We start from the raw sequence: 6,254 nt of genomic DNA on the forward strand, positions 1-6,254 counted from the left end.
ATACAAGTGTCAATCGGGGTCTCACATCCAAAAGTCTTTATTCAAGGTTAGCATTTCGCATAGCATTTCATGTCATTTCTCATCATTTCATATCATTTCTCAACATTTCATAACATTTCATCACATTTCATTTCATTTTCGAAGTCCAGAACTCCAGTTTTATAAATTTTAATCCAGATCGAGTTTTAAAAGCTTTCAGAAATCAATTTCAAACCCTGGGTTTCCAAAATTGACATTTTTACCCCCAGGAGTCTAAATTTGGAAATATTTTCTCAAGAAAAATAATCTGGATTTATTTCAAACTCAAATTTTTGAATTCTACACTAGATTTGCTTCACAATAAGGTATTCAACTTCAAAATCCGAGCTCGTTTCAAAAACTGCCAAAAATAGCTCATTTTGTTTGAAAATAGAGTTAGAAGCATTTTCTCAAGAAAAACAATCTGGATTTCTTTCAACATTACATTTTTAAATTCTACATTGGATTTGCTTTGCAACGGGGTATTGAACTTCAAAATCCGAGCTTGTTTCAAAAACTGCCAAAAATAACTCGTTTCGTCTGAATTTTTTTTAAAAGACTATTTTACCGATCTAATCGTCAAAATGAATTTCAAAATAGGAATTTGGACCCGCTCTGAGATGGCCCATTCATTTACATTTTTACTTTATTAAAAAAATGTTTCTTTTTATTTGTTTGTTTTTGTTTTTATTGATTTTTATTTTTTTATTTTATTTTATTTTAGAGAGGAGGTGGGACCCACAAGGTGGTCACCCAAACCTCCAGCCCCACTTTCCATTTTTCTCATTTTTTCTTTCCCTTTTCCTTTTTCCCTCCTTTTCTTTCTTTCCTTTTTTTTCTCTTTTCTTTCTTTTTTTTCTTCCCTTCCTTCTTTCCTTCTTCCCTTCCTTCCTCCCTTCCTTTCCCTCTTGCCTAGCCATTCACGTAAACTTCTTTGAGATTTCTTTTCATTAAACCTAGAAAGACCTAAGTCTATGGAGGCATTAAGGACCCTAAGTTTTATTTGGTAAAGAGGAGGAGATACGACTGCCCTTGGCTTTCCTCTCTCTCTCTCTCTCTCTCTCTCTCTCTCTCTCTCTCTCTCTCTCTCTCTCTCTCTCTTTCATCGCAGCAGCAGCACAGCATCTTCACCAGCTTGCAGCTCTTCTTCAGCCACCACAGCAACCGGTATCACCACTTCAGCCCTCTCCAACACAGCAGCCACAACTGTGGCATCCACCCTCAACCCCCTCTTCAACAGTTGTTGTTACATTTCCAGTAACCACAACACTTTCAGTCATCCCTACTGCATTCAGCCTCCAACAAGGCTAAGTTGCTTCAGCCCAAGCAGCCAACTCATCAGTTTGCATTCATTCCAACTGATGTAAATAAGCAAGGCTTTCAAGGTAAAGTGCCTATTCCTTTTATTATTTGGAGGCTTTTTCTTGCTAACATGAGTTTTTTTTTTTGTATTAGGCTATGAATACCATGTAAAACTAATTAAAACTGGATTTACAATGGTAAGAGACCTTGCTTTATGGATTTGAACAACATGAAATATTGGTTTTGTTATGACATGGCTATGCAAATGAGGTAATCCATCCGATAAATGGATTGGATCCCTCTACCACCAATAGCCAACATTAAAATAGATCATACCCTGTCAACTTTATTTTATTCTCATATTCCATGTAGTTTCATATTTAAGTAATGCATTTAATTCATTTTCATTATTCATTTTATTCACTTTGTGTGGTTTTTGTTAACATTTAGTTTAGAATATATAAGTTTTCGGTTATAGGTATGATCCAGATGTTATTTTGCATAGATTACTTCATCAATAAAATTTTCAGATTTTATGATCTTTGTATTTATGTTTCATTAAACTTCTGTAAAAAAATTGGATTAGCTTGAAAATCGGAGCTTCATAAAAAAATAAAAGATTGACATTGGGTTTTTAACCCCTTGGAAACTTCCAGTTCGTGCTTTATCAGACAAAAACCTTCGGTACCACCCTTGTCGGAGATCCGGATCATCCTCTAAAAATCACAGTGGATTTATAATTGAATCTACTAGTGATATGGAAAATTTTAGGTTTTTCCAAGTAGTTTTGACCTCTGAAAAAAAACGGATTTTCCAGACTCCTGGGAAAATCTTGATTTTCCTTCGTCAGGGTATAGACAAACCCTAATGCACCGAGTCCATCCAATCTGTAACCTTTCTGCAAAAACTTTCAACATGAAAGTTGTTCCTACATAATTTTCTGTCATTTCCCAAAATTTGGGAATTTTTTGATCTATTTCAGTATTTTTCCCGGATTTTCTCTTTCTGTCTAACAGATTCCAATGTCCAGAAATTCCAGAGATTTAGGTCTCTAATAACAGTATGGCCTTTTCCAAACCGTAACCCAAATCCCAATGGTGTCAAAAGGTAAAACTTTTCCCTGTTTGTCAGGGATATTTTCCCACAATTTCAACATTTTTCTCATCTGTTTACTATTTTGCCCACATTTGTTTACCAAAACCTGTCTGTTTCCCCCAAATCCTAGAGTCGCCGGATTCTGATCCGACTTGCCGGAGTGGCACAGCTCCGACCATAGGTCAAAACCAGAAAGTGTAAAAGTAAAAAATCCTTTCCTTACTGTCCTCTGTCACCCCATAAAAGTTGGGAAATTTTTATGGAAGTTTGATATACTAAATTCCCTTTAGAATCAACATTTTAGGCAAAAATCACAAAATTTAGGGTTTTTACTTGAATTTCCATATTTAAAAATACAAAAAATTATATTTTCGATCTCTATTCTGTTTTTAGGGATATTTTAGGTGTCCATTCCAAATTTGGCTTAATTCCAAGTTTATTTGCTCCATGTGTTAGTTTATCTTTAAGTTCAGAAGCGAAAATCAGGCAAAAATTAGGTTAAATTTGATATTTTATGATATTTTCATCATTTTAAGGTTTTTATCATGTAAATGAGCATATATAATTATATTAGGGTTAATTTCAATGTCATTTGCATTTCACATTTTTCATTTTTGCAAAATTTATTTCAGAAAACCCTGGTTTCAAGGCCATAGTCTTGTTATCATGGGTATTTTGGTTATTTTGACCTAAATTTTGAAATTTCAAGTTCTAATTCTCCAAAATTTCATGCATATCATCATATTCTATCATATTATGTTTGATTTATTTCATTTGATTTTTAAATTTCCAAAATTTACAAAATTTCTTTCAAAAAACCTTGATTTCAAGGTCATCAGGGGTATTTTGGTCATTTTGACCCCAATTTCGAATTTTTCAAGTTTATTTTCGAAATTTATTCATTATTTATCATGTTTATATCAAATGGGGTATGATTTTGGGTTTATATCTGAATAATATCTGATAATTTCCCATATTTTCGGATAAATTTAGAAAAACCTACATTTTTGTGCTAACCTTGTTTTCTAAGTTTTGCAGGAACATTCAAGAAGAAGACTTAGTTATTTCATTTCTTTATTTTATTCAATTCAATGTAAAAATCAATGTAATATTTGGAATAAGATTTACTTTTCTGCTTAGAATAGGACTGCATTGCATATAGTTTAATTTCTGCAAATTCAATATGTGATGTATCATTCATACACATTTATTCCAAATTCACTATGGTTTACACGAATGGCACTTGCACAAGCTCTTATGGAGTTTATAAACTCGGTGGGATTCATATTTATGGACATAGTTAGAATATGAAGAAAACCAAGATTTATGATCTTCATATTAGCCACATTCAACCTACACTCTTAGGCTAACTTTAAAAATGCACTGCATTTTTCAAAACTTCAAAATGATTTCCCAATTCCTCAATTGAAATTCTCTTTCAAATTTATATTCATTCATTCATATTATTCAAATTGCATTGTTTTCAAATTCATTTTCCAATTTCAATTTCATAAAATTCAATTTTCTCAAGAATTTCCAAGTCTTTCTCAGGATCTGATTTTCTCAAAATCCTGAGTTTTCAAATGAGATTTCAAAGTATTTTCTAAGTTCAAATCAAGATTTTCCAATGTTAACATTCTCAAATTTCAAAAATTCCAAGTTTTCAGAAATCGATTTTCTCAGAGTTCTCATTTTCCTGAGAATCCATTTTCCATTTCAAAAGTCATTTTCCAATAAATTTCTTGATTTTCTCAGAATTCTCAAATCCATTTTCTCATAAAAGCAATTCCAAGTTTCCAATCTCAAAACCAATTTTCTCAGATTTTCAAGTTTTTTTGAGAAATCACTTTCCAATGCAAATTTCTGATTTCCAATGAAATTCAATGATTTTCTCAAGAATTCAATTTTCAAGTACTTTTCCAATCAATTTTCAAGCATATTTCAATTTTCCAAAGCAAACATCATATTTTCTCAAACTTGCATTATTTTCAAAATTTCATAGCACAAGCTTGATTCTTTGTGCATTCTAGGAAAAATAGAGCATAATTTAGCTATTTGAGTCGAGTTAAAGCACATAATTGGTCCTTGGTTCAATTATCCCTGGTAAAGGCGTCAGGAATAGTTGAACCTTGTACAGACAGGCGGATCCCATTCCACGGAATTTTCCCGCAAATTTTTAAAACGGAGGCGAGTTAATTTTCAAAAACCATTTTCAAAACTTTGGGCGAGTTTGACTCACGAAATTCGTTTCTCTCTCGCAAGGGAGGGGAAAAATTTTGCGACGATAACAGCCGTCCATCTCCATTCTTGCCCAAGCCTTTGAAAGGTTGATAACCATGCTTCAGTAACAGGTCAAACCCTATCTCGGTTCTTATAATCTGCAGAAAAAGAGGATGGTCCTTGAAAGTACTGTAATCAAGACGTCCTCCGATTTTGAAGAAATGTGGCCCTTGCCATCGGACCATCGTTGTAGTATGCTTCGCCTCTGGTGTTGCCTCTAGTTTTAACATTTCCAGACTTTCGCTAAGAATAACTTCTTCGTTTTCCCTGATGCTAGGAATATCAGTAGTATAGGTCGGCCGAGGAATCATAGGTTGAGGCAGCCTCTCTTCTGGATATTTCCCCAGGGCAGTAGTTATCATGCCGCCTTTAGACCACTTAATGCACTGGTGCAGAGTGGATGGCACGGCATTGGCATTATGAATCCACGTTCGCCCCAGTAGAAGATTATACGTTGGTGGCACATTGACGACATGGAAAAGCACTATGTAAACAGAGTAGTTGATAAATATTTCCAGGAAGATTTTGCCCTTTGCTGACTGTCCGTGATTATCAAATCCATAAATGGTGATCGTATCCGGCGTGTATTCTTCTTCTTTTATACCCAGAGCCTTGACAGTCATTTCGGGGCAAATGTTAAGGCTACTGCCTCCATCTACAAGCACGTGGGGTACAGTCATTCCTCGGGTTCGCACTACAATGTATAGAGCATTATTATGAAATGCGTGAGGCTTGGGCAGATCCTCATATGAGAAAGTTATGGGAGCATTGGTGATGGCTTGATTAACGATTTGGGCCATGTCTTCAGGAGTGATGCCTGACTTGACCTTGATTTGTCACAGTAAGTCATCTAGGACTTGTTGATGCTTGGGAGATGCGCGTGACAACTCAAGAATTGGGATGTTGGAGAGGGCAGTGATCGATCTTTGCACTGTATTCATCTTCTCTTCTGATGTTTTTTTCTTTTCCAGCACGGGTCTGATAAAGTTTTTGGGAAACCATGACATTCTTTTGGCTACCTCTAGAGATACCCCAGCAGGCTCTTTTGAGACTTTCAGCTTACTGAGAGCTGAAATGAGGTCCATCTTTTGAGAATTGGACTGAGCCTTATGCAATACTAATACCTGATGATGTTCATTGATATCGCTGCTAGGACATGGTTGGATATGATCTTGAGGCTGGAACGGATGGTCAGATATCATTGCGGTTGAATGCTGAAAGAAAGGCTGATTCAGTATTTCCATTTTCTCATCTTCGGCCCCTTCCACCAACAGGTTTTTATCAATATAATCCTGAATAATGTTCTTTAGAACGAAGCAATTCTCGGTATTGTGTCCCACTGTTCGGTGGAACTTATAGAATCTTTCTTTCATTTTCCCCATGACTACTGGCAGATCGGCTACCTTTAGAAGCTTAATCATGTCATTGCCAAGCATATATTCTAGCATTGTTTCTAGAGACTGATTCAGAGGGGTAAACTTGCGATTATAACTCCACCCTTCACGCTTTGGCTTTTCTTGAAGTCTCGGTCTTTGTTCAAGAGTTTGTTGAGGTTGTCT

This window comes from Nuphar pumila, chromosome 9 (genome assembly GCF_984573655.1).
Source record: "Nuphar pumila chromosome 9, dmNupPumi1.hap1.1, whole genome shotgun sequence".
Classification (NCBI taxonomy): domain Eukaryota; kingdom Viridiplantae; phylum Streptophyta; class Magnoliopsida; order Nymphaeales; family Nymphaeaceae; genus Nuphar; species Nuphar pumila.